Here is a 17,690-nt window from a genome sequence, read left to right as displayed (position 1 = left end):
GGGTATGATTAAGTTCAAGTGGGAGGAAATAGGATTTATTTGGACTCTTTTTTTCCCTAAAGGAAGCATCCCTGATGGGGAGCAGTGCCAGCCTAGCAGCCCAGGCTCTGAATTTGTAGCAGGCAGCTTTCCTTTCCCAGCCCTGCTTTTGCTAGGTGCAGTCCCAGGAGAGCTGCTTTCGACCTGAGCCAAGCTACTCCCATGCCCCTGTGCCAAGCCTAGTGCAGGCTGCATGGTTCTGCGCTGCTTTTCAGGACCTGAAAGAGCCCCGGGTGTTACCTGCCCTGGTGCCATCCTGGCTCTCCATCCCTCTGGGCTTTCTCTTCCTGCCAATCTCTGCTGTTCCTCAAATTCCTCATCAAACCAGGGGTGGGGCTGCTCTTGCAGTGCCCCATCTGCGGCAGGAGGTATCAGAGATAAGGAAAATGTTTGTCCAAATATTCTGGGGAGAACAAAAATAGCTCTTGGACCAGAGTCCTTCTGTTCCTGAGAATTAGTGCTCGTTTTGAGGGAGTGTTTCCTGCAGGTGCTGTCAGAGCAGGACTGGAAACTGGAAGTGCTCTGGTACACACCTTGATTTTTTGGGTGAAAATTGGTGTGTTTTGCACAATAGAAGGGGCTGTCTCTGTGAACACGGCTCCCTTAGAAGCCACTGAGGATTTTTGAACCTATTTCTTGTTTGGCTGTCGTGTCCTTTGCTGGGGCTGTTTTGAATATAGAGAGACCTACAGCCTGGCTGGTGCTGGGAGCGTGGCAGTAATCCCAGCTCCACGATGCTGCAGGACGAGCACTCTGGCAGGGGCAAACAGCTTGGGACACCCGTTTGGAAACACTGGGTGAAAAAAGCAGCTTCCAGTGCCCCTGGGGAAACAATGGGGCAGTAGCTGGGCTGGCCAGAGGTCTGGGGATGGTTTGGTGTGAGCGTTTTACCCTGAGATATTGATGCTCTAGGAGGTGGGTGTGCACTCCCAGCTGTGGAAACGTGGCCCAAACGTGCAAGTGAAAGCCCAGCTCCCGACCACACGGGTAGGGCTGGGAGAGCCTTTTGCTCACGCACGCGTGGCCAGCAGGGGATGACGGCAGCGAGGAGGTCCCCGAGGAGGTGGGCTGCCAGCCCCGCGCAGCTGCTCGCCCGAGAGCCGCCTCCAGCAATCTGTGTTTGCTTTGGCTGCACGCGTTGTGCGCAGAGATGGCAAAATCACAGCCCTCCGAGAGGAGGGGAGGGGAGAGAGGAGACATCTCGCACATTTCCAGCCTTGTCCATGTGGAGCCGGGCTGTTCATGCCGCCCCCCTGCAGGGCTGCAGCTCGGAGGTGGCACGGTGGGGTGCTGGCCTCGGGGTGTCCCCCAAGGAAAAAGCTCACAGGGTGTTTTAATTGCACTGGTTGGAATTTTTCAGCAAAAGCTTGCTCCTTCCTTTCCTGAAACTCATCTGCTTACTTTTTGTGAAAGAAGAAGAGAGTTTGGATTTATATTTTCTGTTTTGTTCAGCTATGAAAAGGGTTTCTTCTCTGTTGTTTCCCATACTTGTGGCTTACCTTATGCCACTTCTCCTTTACTGAGACAAAAAAAAAAAAGAAAATTAATAGGAGAAAAATAACCCACCAAAAATGAAAAAAGCAGAAAGCTTTTATTTTATTTTTTTTTATGTTGATATCTTGTTGAAAATGAGCAACATCTCTTCATTTGAGGAGTTGGCAGAGTGATTGATTCCTGCCCAGCACTTTGCTGACCTGCTGCTTTTCCTGGTTTCGCTCAGCTGTCCCATACTGAGCAGGGCTCTGCCATCAGTCCCTTTTAACGGTGATGGCTGGAGGTGTAGCCTGGAAAAAAAGCTGTTCTTGTGGGCGGCAGTCTCTGCCTTCTCCGCTCCTTGGAGACCTCTGGGGAGAGAAGCACGGGATGGAGAAGCTGCTGGGATGGGGAGCTCCCCCCACGCCCCTCCGCTGCGCTGAGCTCTCCCCACGGATGATTCAGGGAACCGGGGGCAGCTGAGCTGAAGCAACACAAGCTGGGAAAAATCTGGTCCGGGGAGTCTGCACATCACAAAGCTCTCAACGCTGGGAATTAAAGCCAGCTTGTCTTCATTTCCAGCTTCCTGACTGCTCCACGGCATCGTCCTTCCCTTGGAGGTGACTTGGGCTTCGGCAGCTGCTGCCCGCTCTGGCCGCTTCCCTTGTTCAGTGCCAGGCTCCCGGAGCAAGGAGGGAGCAGACGCAGTAAAGCAGAAAGGGAAAGCTTCTGTTCCTCATTTGTCAATGGCATTTTTATATCCGACACCCCGTATGAGCAAAGAAAACGGTGGCCCATCTGTTTCTAGCACCATTAAAGGCATTTGACTGCATGTGGCCCTCAAAAATAAAATAAAAATAGGACCCTTTGCTCCGAAAATGTCAAACGCTCTTTCATCTCAGACGACCTCCAGCCGGGACGATATCCTCCCAAAGCTGAGAAGCAGGAGTGGGTTCCCACCGATCTTCATCCCGGAGAAGGCATCTGCCCCCTTCCCCTCCCCGTTTCTCTGCAGAAGAAGGAAGTTGGGCACTCGGGGTTCACGCCGGCGGCTGACCTCTGAGCTCAGCTCCCCTGGACCTCTTCCCCTGCTCCTTTTCCTCAGCAGGCTTCTTCGGGACTCAGGGCTGAAGAGGTTAAAGCCTCGTTAACAAGTGCTGGGAGGAGGGAAGTGTGTCTGACATGCTTTAGGACCAGACTGCGAGAGGGCTGTGCCAGCAGGATACGATTAATGACTGGGAAGAGAAGATTGCTACAATATGGGGTTGCTTTCTCCTCACCCCTGTCTTTCTCTCCACTTGAAGCCCTGGTCTGCATTATGTCCTGCTGAGCCCGTGTAGCCTTACGGAGGCTCCCTTCTCTAGGATGTACCGTAAAAAATCACAGTGGTGTTCCCTCCACTAATTTGGCAGCCGTGCACCTATATGAAGGAAATTTGGGTGTAAGTTCAGGCTTTGGCAACCTCTGCTAATTAAAAGTACATTTTAAAGGTTGCTTGAGATGCCTTCATAAATGCATAATCTTTTTGACATGAAAGCTTTTTTTTTTTTTTTTTTAATTTATCTGGTTTGGGGATAGCATAAGTCCTGCTGTGTTGGAAAGGGGAAGAAAAGGATTTTAATTTAGGGGAAAAGGCTCGTTATTTCCTTCGTAAAATCTTTGAAGTTTTTCTCATAGGACATATAGGCAACATTTTTTTTGCCAGAGCATGGGTTAACCCTGATGTGTGCTACCTTGGCATGCGATGTCTTTCAGGAGAGCATCGGAGTGCAGGGCATTGCTGCGTGGTGTCGGTGCCACTGCGCTGGCTTTTGGAAGAGGAGCGGGGCCAGATGTGCAAACCTGCCCTGCCCCAAAGGGCGAGCAGGGGAAATAAGGGGTCAGGCATCACTGTGATTGTAGAAGTGCTTGCAAGAGTGCTCCAAGAGCACGAAGAACCCTTCCCCATGCCCAGAGCAGGGCAATTTGATACCCTCAGCACTCACTCTGCAAGTACCCTGCCCATCACTTGATATTTATTAACTAAGTTTATTGACCAGGGTGACGCTGCTGTGATGTGGTGTTCTTGCTGTGATGAGTAGTGATGCTCGTTGTTGTGTCATCCTCCCTTCCCATCTTCCCACAGTGGAAAATCATAAACCCAGAGAGCCGTTTCTGGTATTTTCCTGCCCCAAAAGGCATTGATTTGGTGAGTGAAATGGTTCCTGGAGGCTGTGTTGCCTGGGCTGGAGCTGAGGGCTTGCTTGGTGTGGCACAAAGATCTTCGGGAGATGTGTGTGTAGGCAGCTGAGTTTCTCCAATTTTTATTTATTTTTTTAATAGTAAAGGCATGTCAACTGCTTTGAGTACATGAAAAATCATTATAAATGAGAACTTCCTCCCCAGTACCAGAAAAAAGACATTTTAAGGGCTTGTGAAGGCGAAGGGAGCTTCGCCTGCCCCTGCATGTAGTGCACGTCCCTGCTGCTGGGTCCCTTCCACGACTCAGCTCTGGGGGCTACGGGTCCTGTGCTGCCATTCCCGAGCCCTTGAGCTCCTCACCTCGTCCCTCGGTTTGGCCCCACTGGTTTGGGGTCTGCCCTTCCTCCTGCTGCAGCATTTCTGCAGGCAGGGTGGCACCTCTCCCTCCTGAGCTTGGTGAGATCCCTTGGTGCTACTGTTGGATAAATAAGTGGAAAAAACACTTGGTCTCCCTGGAGATGTGTTTAGGGTAGGGTGGTATTTTTTCTTTTTTTTTTTTTTTTTTTTTTTTTTTTTTTAGGCTAACCAGGCCTACACGACAGCTGTTGAGCAATCGTTCGTCCTCTAAAAACAAATAAGGAGCAAGTCTGGTGGCCAAATGTTGCAGGCACGTTGTAATGATTGTTAGCAAATTGCATTTGCAGTGTGGGGCTGCTTAACAAAACAGCTGCTGGGTTTGCCTCTCCTTTCTCCTGTGTCCCATTAGCTGCTTGGTGCCGGTTCGCTGCTGTGGTGGAGTGGGAAGTGGGGGGGGGACCATCGTGGAGCTGGCTGCTGTCCCTGTCGGATGACATTTGCGGTGCAAAGACATGGTGTGGGCCGTGGCGTCCTTTCATATGAATGGTTTGAGGTTTTGTATCCCTCCAGTGGGGAGGCTGCAGTTCTCCCACCTCGTTTTCATGCGGCTTGATTGCTCTTGGGGTTTCTGCATCTGGCTGGAAGAGGGGCGAGCGTCAGCGCCCCGTCCTGCTCCTCCTGCTGGAGGTGGCACGGGGACAACACAAGATGTGTGCGGTCTTCTCTTCCTCCTCCTCCTCCTCCTCCTCCTCACCAGCCTGAGCATGGCTCTGAGCTTCAGCCCCCAGCTCACCTGAGCTGCTTCCCAGGCTGAAAATTCAGCCAGAGATCGGGTGTCCCTTAGGACTGCTGTGAGACAATAACTCTGCTGCTTCACTCAGAAAAAGACCTTGAAAATTGAGACTGGGTCTGGTAAGGATTCTTGGTGTAATGCCTGACATCTGGGTCGGGAGAGAGAGCCTTTCCCAAGATTACTCCGATACATATGGCTATGAAAAAAAATCCTTAGCTGTTTTCCCCTGTTTATTCTTTTATTATGATTATTTACTGATGTTTCTTTTAGCCGGGACAACGGAAAAAAGCTGAGCTGATTTCACTGCTGTAATTTCTAGCCCACTGTGCTGCTTTGGTCCAGCATGCTAATGAGGTGCTTCGTGGGTCTGCAGATCTGCGGGAGGTACAGATTGGTAGAGAGCAGTGTCTGGTGTGTTAGAGATGCTGGGAGCGTACTGCAGTTGTGAAAACTGCCGCAGATATCAAATATTATGATTACAGTGTTCACAGACACTTTTGCTTTTCAGTTTAGAAAATAAAAAGAGGGAAATAAACATTTTTATTATTTTTTTTTTGCTTTTAGCTTTTGGGTCTTGAGGTTTATATGTCCATAGTTAAATTACGTCTGCCTAAGAGTGTATTGCGGGTTGTTTCTGAGATTGATATTTCAATTTCTGGTTAGCCTTTAGGCCCCTAAAAATGATGTGAATTCATGTCGGATTTGTATTTAGATAGTGTGAAGAGGGGTCTGCTGCCTCCAACCTTCCCCTGGGCCAGCGTCAGGGAGCCTGTTGGCACTGCTACAGATGCAGGGACAGCCCCGATATTTCCCCAGAGAAGAAATTGCCAACAAGTGAAGAAATAACCTTCAGAAACACAGGTTTTCCTAAGTGTGAGTGCTCCTTGAGCTGCACATATCCTCGTTGGGCAAGACCAAGTAACCTGAACCCGGGGAGATGGCAGCTGCTTGTCTCCTTGCTGCTGCTGCTGTTAGCAAAGCAAATCTCGAGCACCAAAGAGGAGCTTGGAGCCCCTCTACTAACAGCTGCAGGAAGGCAGAGGGGAATGTCCCATCTTCCTGGGTTCACCTGAATTGCCCAGACCTTGGCCTATGGGTACTGAAGAGGTTTTGAAAGTCCCGTAACAAAGATCCCACAACCGTGTTTGTGAAGCAGCCTTCAAGAGTGAATTCAAGTTCTTTTTCTTCCCTCCTCCTCCACTTCACCCAGGGTGGGCAAAAACACATGCAGGTCCTGACCCAGAGCCTGTTGGAAAACATTAGGGTGGCGGGGCAGTTTCCTTATTTCCTCCTCCTCTTGTTGTAGTTCCTGACATGAGTTCAGGCTAAAACTTCAGAGGCGCGGATCAACAAACTCCTCGCTGGCTCTGGGGAAATGCAGAAGCAGCATGTGTCTGTGGGAGGGGACTTTAGTTGTAGTGTTAATTATAATTGCTTGCCTTGAGCTGAGATGGGATGCAAGGTGCAGAGAGAGGCTGTGTGGGGAAGGTGCCCTTGTGTCCCTGCACATTACTAGGAGCATGGCACCACGTGTGGCACAGGGCAATGGGGACAGCTGACCCCTCGGTTGGGCACGAAAAAACAACAACAAAAAACCATCTGGCCATATATATCTGAAAGATGGTAACGTGGTGCTGACCGTCCTCCGGTGTCGTGATGCTCAGACGTGGCCAAACCTCCTGCTCTGTAGGAAGAGCGGTGTCCTGAGCACCCAGCCTTGGTTTTCTGGTGGATATTCCTCCTCTGGATCACAGCTAATTTCCCTCATAATAATGCTGAGCATGAACCTCCCACGTGATGCTAATTAGCACCGAGCCTGTCTCTATAAGCAGTGTTATAGGTGATGATTGTAGGCGCTCGCTCTCGTGGTGTAATTGCTCAGCCCCGAGCAGCGATGGGCAGCCGGGACCCTGTGCAGGGTGAGCAGTCTCCCCTTTTGTTTCTTGCAGATGGAGAGGGGAGCAATTGTAGAACAGGGCCTGAAGATGGGTTTTTGCCTCGAGAGGTGGCTGGCCACCTGCAGGGGTGCAGGAAGGAAGGGGGCTCCTTTTTGCAGCCCCCCGAGCACCCAGGGGTGGTGGCACTGCTGGTAGCACCGGCAAGGAGGGGGCTGGTGGCTTCTGCAGAGCTCTGGGTGCCTGCACGGGGACAGCCCCCACTCAGAGGCATTATCCTGAGTTTTCGCCCCTCTTCTCAGACGTTTTCCTCCTGGTCCAGTGGCTCGTGTTCAACCCAGTGATGCAGGCTTGTGTTTACCCTGTCAAACAACACATCTCCGTCTCCAAACATTCGTCTTACGCAATCCACGCTCTCCGTGTTTCCGCCCCGGCCGGGAGCAGCTCTGCCAAGGGCTGACCTAATTGCACCCGGGTCCTGCTGGTGCAGGACACCGAAACGTGCCGTGGAGCGGGGCCGGGGAATGCTGGAGGAGCCGGGCAGGGTCCCACAGCGCCGAGCTGCTGGAGACGTGCTGCTTGCTGGCTGCTTCGCTCCGGAGGGCTGGGTGGAGGTGCAGTGATTTAAAGCATCGCAGCAGCAGTTGATTTTGGGCTGTCCTCCTAAACTTAATATTTATTATTATTATTATTTTTTAACTGGGAGAGCTCTGCTTTCAGTTGGATTCTTGCAAACTGTGATGTTCAAATCCCAGAGCTGTCCTGCTGTTGGTTGTCCAACGTTACCTGCAGCTTTCCTTGTGCTGCTTCTCAGGCTTGAGCCAGGTGCCCATCACTGCAAGGCTGGTATAAAAATTTTTTTTAAGCTCAATGTGAAGCTTGCATAAGGCTCTTAAAATTAGTGCTGCCTTTTAAGCCAAAGGGCCGGAATAAGGTTTACAAGCCATAAAAGCCTCTTATCAAAGTTGATTTCCTCCAACGCACCTTTCATCTTTTATAGTATTTACTTTTCAAATCCTTGAACTTAAAAGGATTAAACAGGTTAAAAGGAAAAAAGGAGGGGGAAAGAGAAAACAAATAAGAAGGAAGATGGATGGAGTATGGATTATGAGAGGCCCGTATGAAATATGAATTAGGAGAAAGTTTAAACAAAGTGTTGTCCTTTTCCTAACTGCTGGAAGTTAGTGTGCTGCAGGTTTGACCACAGTGAATATTTAATCTCTCTGGGTGTTTTTTCTGCTTTCCAAGAAGAATGGAGAAGCTGAGGAGGGGTGTGAGGACTTGGCATTGTTCTACCCGATCTCCCGACCCCTTCCTGTCCTGCAGTGGGACGGCCACGTGTGAGCCACCCCACAGCCCTCGTCCTGCTGCAGAATCATTTCCCAGGCAAGAGATTTTGCAGGAAGAAAAACAAAGATCTTGCAGGCAAAGAGCTGCTAAAATAACAGGAGTTGTGACAGGGATCAGTGATCCCTTCTGGCAGGGAACTGGGAAACGTCCCAGGGAGCTGCAGGCGCTTCCAGGGCGCTTCCCCTGCAGCAGGAGCAGGCAGGGGCAGCAAACCTGGCTTTGCTGTGGGCCACGCAGGCTGGTCCCACTCTGCGCATCATCCCCCTTGGGTATCATCCCCCTTGTCCTTCCCCAGCCCTTTGCTGCCACGTTTGCAGAGTTCCCATCTAGAAAACGCAGTGGGATTCAGACCTGGCTGCCCTCCGCTCTGCCCTTGCTGGTGGTGCAGGGGGCTCTTGTCAACCAAACCCCCCCAGAGCAGGCAGGGAATGCTGCTGGCAGCTCCTTCTGGTGTGCTCGCTGCCCGGGAGGTGTGCATTAACCACCCAGACCCTCCAGAAGGTTGCAATCAGGGGCTTGGCTGGGCTGGTTATGGGTCAGCGGTGGGGTCAGCCCCGCTGCCGCCTCTGGTGCCTCTCCACGGCAGGGTCCAGGGGCAGGCAAAGCAAACACGCCGGGGAGCTGCAGCCAAGAGCTGCTCCTGACCTCCCCGGCCCCGAGCATCCGCCGGTGCTGTGTGGCTCAGGGGGATTTTGGCAGCAGGGAGCAGAGCCCTTGGGGATGCCTAAGCAAAACTGCTGCCCTCAGAGCAGGTCTGGCATCGTTTGGTGCTGCCACGGTTGCCCCACTGTGCCCAACAGGCGCTGCTCGTGGCTCTGCGCAGCATTCCCCAAATCTCTTGGTTTTAAACTCATTGCAGCATCCCCTCGGCTGAGCTCTGTCATTTTTGGATGCGTGGGAGCAGGGAGGACGCAGGGGGGGAATTGGGTTTGTAGCAGCCTCTGCCACCGGCTTGGAGGTCGGGTCCTTCCCTGCGGCTTCCCCCTCTGCTCCCCTGCAGGGGGGATAATGCGGAGGGAGGCTGCAGGGGCACACACGGCCCTGGGGGGACTGGTAATGAGCATCAGAGCCTGTAACAACCCACTGATGTATGGTGTGGTCTGCGTGGGCAGATTGAGGGCTGAAGTCACCGTTTCTCTGACCAGCTCAGCTCTCTGGGGCCAGCCTTGCAGCCCCAGGGTGATGGCATCCTCCGGAAATAGGGACGGGGCCATCCCTCTCCTCCTCCTCCCTGCTCATGCCTGGCTGCTTTGGAAACTGCTTTTTAAACGCCGCTGCTTCGGGCTCTGATGTGAGGGAGGATGAATTCCCAAGGCGAAACCAAAAAACAGAGCTCAGAGGTTAATGATTAAACCCTGGGCACCTCCGAAACTTCCCAGATACCTCCTGGAGACCACAAACAGTGTGAGTCAACCTGCTGCCACAGGATCCTGACTCAGTGATGCCTGTGAGGCTCTGGGAGTCATGGGCAGCGGAAGGAATGCTCTGGGGAGCTCAAACAGGGCATGGTCCTGGGTGCTGGGAAGCCTCCCGTGGCATACACGTTTGCGGACCCGTCCTTCACTGAGCTGGGATTAGCGCCAGAGAGGGCAAAGAATGGCAAAAATAGCCAAAAGCAGCTCAGAGCAGGTCCCGTTCTCCCCCGCAGCCCCCGTTTCCCATAGGTTTTCTCTGAATTCTCTGAAATCTCTTTATCAAATGTGTTCTCGAAACGGTTACAGAAAATGTTGGCGAAGCATGCCGGGGGATGCGAGAGGACGGGGAGACCTTGGAGCCTCCCACACCAACTGGGGGAGGCGCAGGGGAGTGTTTGCAGGGTGCTGCTGCATTTAGGAACATTTAGGGAGGTGATAAAATGAGTCCACGTTTTCTCCCCTGGAGCAAAATCCTCCAACAGGAGGCTCTTCAACTCTTTGCACTCCTGCCTGCTGCACATGGTGTGTAAATCCCACTGCAAGTGAGTGGGACTTTGCCCATCGGGAAGTTAAATCCCTTCTGAAAGTGAGACCTGGGTATTTGGTGAAGTCTGTGTATGACTTTACCTTTGGTTTCCCTTTTGAGCTGATCTTGCTCTGATGTGGTGAATGTGGCTGTTCTCAGTGGGGTGGGTAGATCAGGATGCTTTCCCTTTACTGAAGGTATTCAAAAGCCTGCTCCTTGTAACTTACAGCATTTCTGACCCTGGGGAAAATGTGTCTCCACCATCCTTGTGCTGGCTCCAAAATACCAGGAGCCCTGTGCCAGGAGCTCGTAGTCTCCCTCTCCAAAATCCGATTGCTGTTGTGCATCCCATTGCTTTCCTGCACCAATATGGGATTTTCCTTTCTGAAAACTCCGTGTCTCTCCGTTTTGGCCTTTGCTGTGAGTGCTTGGAATGTAAATGTGCTCTGGAGCAGCTGTGCTGTGAGGCTGCTCTTCCTCCCCTGGCCCCCGGTGCTCGCCCTCCTCTGCGCACACCTGGAAGGTGAAGCCAGGGCTCCATCGTGCCGGAGGCTTTCTCCTGGTGCTGGCGTCTCCATCTTCAGCCTAGGGACCTGTGGCAGCCATCCGCATCCCTGCAGCTGTGTGGGCTGTCTCGAGAGCTTTTTTGCAGCGCTTTTGGATGCCAACATAAGCATCACAGCAGATTTTTCTGGCCAAAGGAGAGCCCTGCTCCTACAAGAAGGAGGAACCTAGCAGAGGGAGATGCTGATTTAGCCCTGCCGTCCTTTGTGCCTGGCAGGAATGATTCTGTGCTGTTCAGGGTGGGGTTCTTAATTGATTATAATGAGCAGAAAGTAGCAGAGGGAGACGCAGAGCCCGTGGCTGGGCTGGGGAGCACACGGGTGGCTGGGGAGCTCTCCTCGCGCAGCCCTGAGGGCAGCCCAGCACCCATCAATTAATTAAAATCTCAAACCCGTGCGCAGTCCGGTTTGCCTTGGCTAAAACCAGTGTGAGAAACTTCCTCGCCGCATTTCTGTGTCGTCCGGGCTGAAGTGTTGTCATCCGAGGCTGCTTTGCATGACAATGTGCTGGGCTCTAATTATGCGCAAGGATGCTAATAGGCACAGAGCGTGCTGGATCTCCATGGGAAAACTATCTGTTTGCAAGGGGCAGGGGGGAGGAAAGAAAAAGAAAATCCACCCAAGCAAAATAAACCATGACAGTTTGGGAAAGGAGGAGGAATGGGGGTGAGGCAAGGGGCTGGGAGGCAGCAGAGGGGTTGAGGAAGGCGAGTATGAAGCTAATAAGGCTCAGTTTGGGCTTTTTATTTGGGCTTTTTCTCCTTGGTAAGAGACACTCCCGTGATGGGCTTCAGTCCCTTCTCTGCTGCTGATAATCTGCAGTGACTTGTGTTGGCTGAAGCTGTGTCTCTGATCCGCGAGCACCAGACACGAGTAGTTTTCTCCCTACTCTGGGAAGGTCGAGGTGGCTCTGGAATGGGAAATGTTTGGAAATGGCCATGGATGGAGCCGTCTGGGCTTGGGTTTCCAGGACCACAAAGCCCAGGCTCTGCGCAGAGCTGCGGAAGGAGGCCGATGGCCACGCACTTGACACCTGCTCTTGTGTGCAAATGCGTGCCGGGCTCTGGGCTGGAAGCTGCTAAGTGTGTAGGGCTCTTATTAGCCCTCATTAAAATGCTCTCTCACTCAGTGAAAGCGAAGAGCATTAAAGAGCCAGGTGCAGCCAGCTAAGGAGCTTAAACCTCTCCCTCTCTGTTGGTGTTGATGGAGTCATCTGGCTTTAATGGTGTTGGCATTACCTGCCCTGTCGGCGTTTAAAACAGGCTGTATGTTAATGTCCAACTGGAACGTGTCTCTGTGAAATTTCTTTCTAACAACTTGTGTGCTGCAGAAGTCCTGGGGTGGGTGGGTGTCTCCACGGGCAGGGCTCCCTCACACCGTGCTGAGCACCTCGGTGGATGGCACCTGCTCGGACCTCTATCTGCTGTCACTGGATGACAGTTCTGGAGGTTCCAATAATTGAAGGACATCAGCAAAAATCAGGACTGAACCCTGATTATCTCCAGGGCCCTTCCTAGCTGAGCATCTCGTGGTTTTGATGGCTTCATCTCCTGCCTTTTGGTGCCATGACCCCTGTTCCAGAGATGCGGGGTTTGATTTTTCGGTCCTTCCAGGTGATGCTTGGTCTCCAAACGGTGTTGGTGCTGTTCTCATCAGGGAAGGGATGGAGAGACGGGACTGCCCAGGTGCTGGGGCAGGTAGCTCCATGGGGGTGTCCTGCATCCATTCCCCCTCACCCAGTTCAGACCAGTAGGATCTGCTGGGCTGGGAGAACCTCTGGGCCAGGTCTTCCTCGTGCCATCGCAGGGATGCTGGGCTGAGAGGAGCAAGCTGCTTCCTTGCAAGCCCCCTCCTGCTATTTCAGCTGCATAATCCTTCCCCCCTGCATGCAGTGTGCCCTAAACCACCCCAATGCCCCCCTGCTTTAATCGCATGGCCCAGAGGAAAACTTGAGCCTGGTTTGCCCCAAATCTTTGGGGACTGGGGGAGGCCGGGGAGGCCGTAAACATCCAGGGTGGAAAAAATAATCATCTGCGAGTGAAAAACTCTGGGTTTTACCCTGAGAAAAGGGGGATAGACAGCCTGACAGACCCGATGACAGACCGAGCTCGAAAGCACCCTGGCCCCACAGTGCGGAGAGATGCCTTATTGTTTGATCTGGCTGTGAGACAGATTAGCAGCCCCAGGTGGAAAGTCATAATCTGCATTTAAATGGGCCGGTTATAAAAGGTAGGGAGCCCAGGAGCCCGCAGCATTATGCTGTGTCTTTAGGACTCCGTAATCTCTCTTTATTTTCTCCGCAGTCTGACCTGGGGGCACAGTTTCTAATTACCAGGTCACCCTGCTAATATTGTCATTTCCAGCCAGTGGGTGTGAAACCATAGCAACGCCACATTTGCTTCCAAGTTTCTGGAGGAATAAAATTTGCCTTTTAATCACAGAAAATGACTGGGTATCTCCCCAGCCCCCCCAAATTACTCTCACTAAAGCAATTTGCTATCGGGGATTTTTTTTTTTTTTTTTTTCTTCTCCAAGATATTCCACCTCGGCCCTTTCCAAAGCCTCACCTTGTGGCTCTGGGCAAAGCCAGGGGACTGAAGCTTGTCCAGGAACTTGTAGGCTCTGAGCAGGCTGGTTGGGATGGCAAAGCTTCGTGCCTTGCCCTTACTTCGATCGCTATGTTGGAAGTGTTTTGAGCCTGTTTTTTTTCTTGTCCCCTGAGAGCAGATGGTAAAAATTTGGTTAGGATGTGTCAAAAGAGGTTCAGAGTTTGGGGAGGCTCCCAAGGGATGTGCTGGAGAGTGCCCAGCAGGAACCTGCTGAAACATTGGGAGAAATTTGGGTCAGGTCTGGGCTATAGCTCAGTCCCTTGGGCAGAGGGCACCTGATGGTGCCGGGCTCCGTGTGGGTCTGTGCGATGCATTTACCGGGTTTCAGGAGCAGCTTCTGACTGAAAGTGGGTGAGATGTGAACTGGAATCATGTTATAAGGTGATTTTCCAGCTGACAGGAGTAGGTTAATTGTAAACTGTCTACTGAAGCTTTAAAACTCCTGTCCAGCCGTATTATTAGCAGTTTAAAATTTATAGAGTGAGACTTTACTTGGTGATAGTTGGTTTGTGCCCAGACAATGCGTGTAATTAATCCCCACACTGGGGGAAGGAAAATCAAATTTCAGGCTTTTTTTCCTTTCCCTCTGACTCATCTCGGGGTGTGCAGGGGGTCTGGCCGGGCTACCTGAGCCTGGCTGGAGGACCACGATGGAGAGGAGTTGGGCCAAGTGAGAAACTTCACTTTGTAGTGACAGAAACCCCAGGTCGGGGGCTGAAAGAGTCCCGTTGACTTACTGGGCAAACTGGAGCCAGGCTGGGAGCTCTTTGGGGTTTTTAAGGAGGTGAAACCTGATGTAGGGGCTGGATGCCACCATCTGTAGGGTTGGCGATGGGAACAGGTTCCCTGGTGCTGTTCCCTGCATCTCTGCATCTCTGGCTCTGTGCGGGTGTCTGCGAGTGGCTGTCTTGGGATGGCCCCCATCCTCCAGCCTGTGGCTTTCCTCATGCCAGAACTACAACCTCATTAAAAATTTGACTTATTCCTGGGCTGAATAGCTGCATCTGTCTGGCCTGGGCAGCCTGGCCCCGGCTGCAGCCCCTCGTGCCAGGCTGAAGGGCTCCGTTACCGCGTCTTGCTGCTGGGCACTGCGGTGGCCGCGCTCGCAAGAGGCACAGACCGAGCCCTCAGACATCCTTGCTGTAAAATGTTTTACTCCCTGAAAGCCGAGAGCAGCTCCCAGGCAGGTAATTAATTAGAAATGTGATTTGGGAGGCTCATTTCCCTTCCTTCTGTATGGCCGCTTTTATTTCTTATTCCAAATTAGTTTTATTGAGCCTCCTATAACCGTGGCTCTGTTTTAATGGAGAAAGGGTTCCCCTCCCCACCCCTTTACAGCCAGCTCGTCTCAAAGCTCAAGCTACAGTGGTTGGGACCATCAGTGGTCTGCGTGTGCACATCAGTCACTCTGTGTGCATGCGTGTGCACACAGCCGCATGCGTTCACACACACACAGGAGGAATTCAAACGGGAACGCGACAGCCGTGGTTTGCTGAGCAGCTCGGATCCAGCTCTGGCGCGGGCCAAGCTCCTGTTGACTTCAATAGAGCCTTGCCCGGTTTATGAGCCTTTGGAGCCCAGCCCTGAGCAGGGGCTGCTTGTATAACGGCTGGTGCATGATTAGTATTTGTACTACAATAGCACTTCAGGACCCCGATTGCGGCTCAGCGCCCCATTAGAGTAGTCCTTGTACAAACACGTAATAAAGACGCGGGCTCTGACCCAAGGAGCCAACCACTGAGGGCTTTACAGCCCCCGGGGCACCTGAGGATCAATTATTTATATTACAGTAGCACTTACGGCATGTCTGTGCCCACGCCGAGGCGAGCGGCTGCGGTGTCTGTGGGGCTGCTCCTGGGAAGTTTTGGGGCTGCCGCATGGCCGGGTGGCTCCGGGCTCTCCTGCTCTGGGGGGTTACGTCTGCAAGGAGCTGGCTTTGTCTTTCCCATCACTGGGGGGCCTGTAGGGGGCTGCAGGATCCTATATATATATATATATATATATATATGTTATTATTATTATTTTTTTTAATGTCCTTTCTTATTCCTCGGACCCATTTATTCTTTGTGTCTCAGCTCTCTTCTCTCCCCACCTTTTCCAGGTGGGTTTATCTCAGCAGCAGCAAATCCAAGCATCTCAGTCAGCTTTTCTTGGTGTCGGCAGAGGCTGGGGGCTTCATTTGTCCCCTCCCAGAGCCACCTCCCGGGGTGGGAGCAGTTCCCTCCCCGAGGCTGGGACCCCCTAACGCTGTGCTGTGGAGGGGAAGCCCAGCTCGCTCCTTTCCCTTTGACGTATAAACCTCCACCTCAGCTAACTGCCTGGCTCCTGGAACCGGGCCCTGAAAAAGGGGAAGAGAAACCCTAGCAAATCTCCCTTGACTTGCAGCGAGCCCGGCCCGGCCGTGATATATCGCCGCGTTATGTGGCCCGAGCGCTGCAGCTGGGCAGGAACCCCGGCCGATCGCAGGATCCCGGCTCGCAGCTGGCTGCGATCTCGCCTTTTCTCTGGGAGAAATCTCCCAGATTTTAATTCGATGGCAACGTGAACAGCTGGCCCAGGAAACGCGAGCCCCAGCGCCGTTTCTGAGCAGCTGACACCGCTGCAGGCAGCCGCCTCGCGGAGCCCGTGTGTGGCTGGAGCCGGCCGGGCACGGAGCCTGGCACAACGGGGAGTTATAGGGCCGTGCTGCCGTGCTCCCCGGGGCCTCTCCGTTTTTTTTTTTTTTTTTTTTCCCCATTCTTTAAAATATAAATATATTTTTTTCTGAACCGCTGAAAACAGAAAACCCGTCGCTGAGTTGCCAGCAGCCAGCCGCACGGCTCTGCCCGCTGCAGCCCCAGACCTTTGTGCAGCTGGCCCCAAACCTGCGGCTTTCTGCAGGAGCTGGGGGGGGGGCCCAAAGGGGTGCCCCCCACCCTGCCCTGCCCCGCAGCGCTGCCGCCACTCCCCTGGCGCTTCCCAAACCCGCTGTGCAGCATTGCACATCTGTCCCTGCGCCCGCTGTTATCTGCTGCGGCTCAAACCTGCCCTGCAGCATTGTCAGAGTTCCCTTGAATTCATTTTTTTTTTTTTCCCCACCCCTCCTTCTGCTCTGCTTTCTAGCACAAAGTGCCCGGAGCTCTGCAGCTTTTCCAGCTTTTTTTTTAAATTTTTTTAATTTTTTTCTCTTTTTTTTTTTTTTTTTTTTTTTTTTTTGTGGGTGCCCCCAGAGGGGCAGAGCCCTGCAGTGGGGACCAGGAAGCCTGGCGCTGCCCGAGGAGCTGGGTCCAGCTTGGCTGTGAGTCTGAGGCCTTAAAGCCCACACCATAAGTCAACAGTGCAGGAATTATAGGTCCGGGGTTGGGTCACGAGCTTTGCTCTTTTGGTTTCTTGTAAGGAGGATTTCCCTGGGTTCTCCAAGCTGGAAGGTGGCTCTGTGTCACAGAGGGGAGCTGGGCACGGCTGTGTTGGGACAGAAGTGCCACCGCCGAGCAGCTCGGGCTCTTCCCATTGGGGTGGCACTTGGGGTCGTCCCCACCATGCCCTGCTCCCACATTCCCCTTCTCACTACACTCAGTGCATGCCATGGGGGCTGCCTGGGGTCCCTCTGGTGAGGCAGGCTGTGGCTGCTGTCCCATTTTTGGGATGTTTTCCAGCTCATTCCCAAGTTACAGCTGGTGCATGAGCTGCGTTATGGAGCCGTTTATCTGCTTGCGGGCTCCCCACAGCACCGTGCCCCTGATGGGGCTGCCAAGTCCTCGTGGGGGCTCCTGGATGGTTCCTCACCACATCACGGGAGCTGCAGGTGTTCTCCTTCCCAGAGGAGAGGAGAAGCCAAAGCTCCCAGCGGGCAAAGTCCGGTTGGGGCAGGGAAACCCAAACCCACTGCAGGACAGGGCAGGGACCGGAGCGTTCCCACCAGCTGCGGTGGCTGACTGCACAGGTAAATAGTGACACTGACCCTAACTAATGCACAGAGTAAATGAATCCCTTTCAGTTAATTGGCTTAAGTGTTACTTGTAGCGAGAGTAAATATTTTACAACGGCGCGGAGGCTTTGCAGTGCGGGCATGCGCTCGCGGGGCCCTTTGTGCTCGGGGCTGGGGCTGCAGCCAGAGGCAGCCCCTGCGGTGAGGGGCTCCCTTGAGGACCGGGTGGGCTTTTAGGCGGGGAGAGAAGCAGCAGTGGGTGAAATCACCTTGTGCTGGATCAGGCAGCATTTGCAAACGCAGCTTCTGCCTCGTGCTGTGCCCTGTAGTGCGTCCTGGGGCAGCGGGGTGCTGTGGGATGGATCTCAAGGTGTCCTGCGATGCGCTCGCCTCGGGGCACGGGGCTGATGCACGCTCACCAGCCTCTCCCGGGGCACTGCTGGGTCAGGTTATCGCATTTTTACAAGATCCACTTTTCACAGGTGAATAACTGTGCCCTGGGAGGGAAGGGAAGGGACCTGCCTGGGCTGGTGCTGTCACAACCGTGTTGGCACCGTGCTCCGTGGGGCAGAGGATGCACCG

At 53.1% G+C, this 17,690-nt stretch overlaps 1 protein-coding gene across 1 annotated transcript in view; it reads left to right on the top strand.

Annotated features, from left to right (window-relative positions):
• Positions 1 to 17,690, top strand: part of LOC311421102 (uncharacterized protein) — a 119,477-nt gene that overhangs the window by 47,424 nt on the left and 54,363 nt on the right. The window lies entirely within an intron of this gene.

The sequence above is a fragment of the Aythya ferina genome (genome assembly GCF_964211825.1).
Source record: "Aythya ferina genome assembly, chromosome: 18".
NCBI lineage: Eukaryota > Metazoa > Chordata > Aves > Anseriformes > Anatidae > Aythya > Aythya ferina.
Note: the sequence above shows the minus strand (reverse complement) of the source record. Positions and strands in the feature narration are given on the sequence as shown.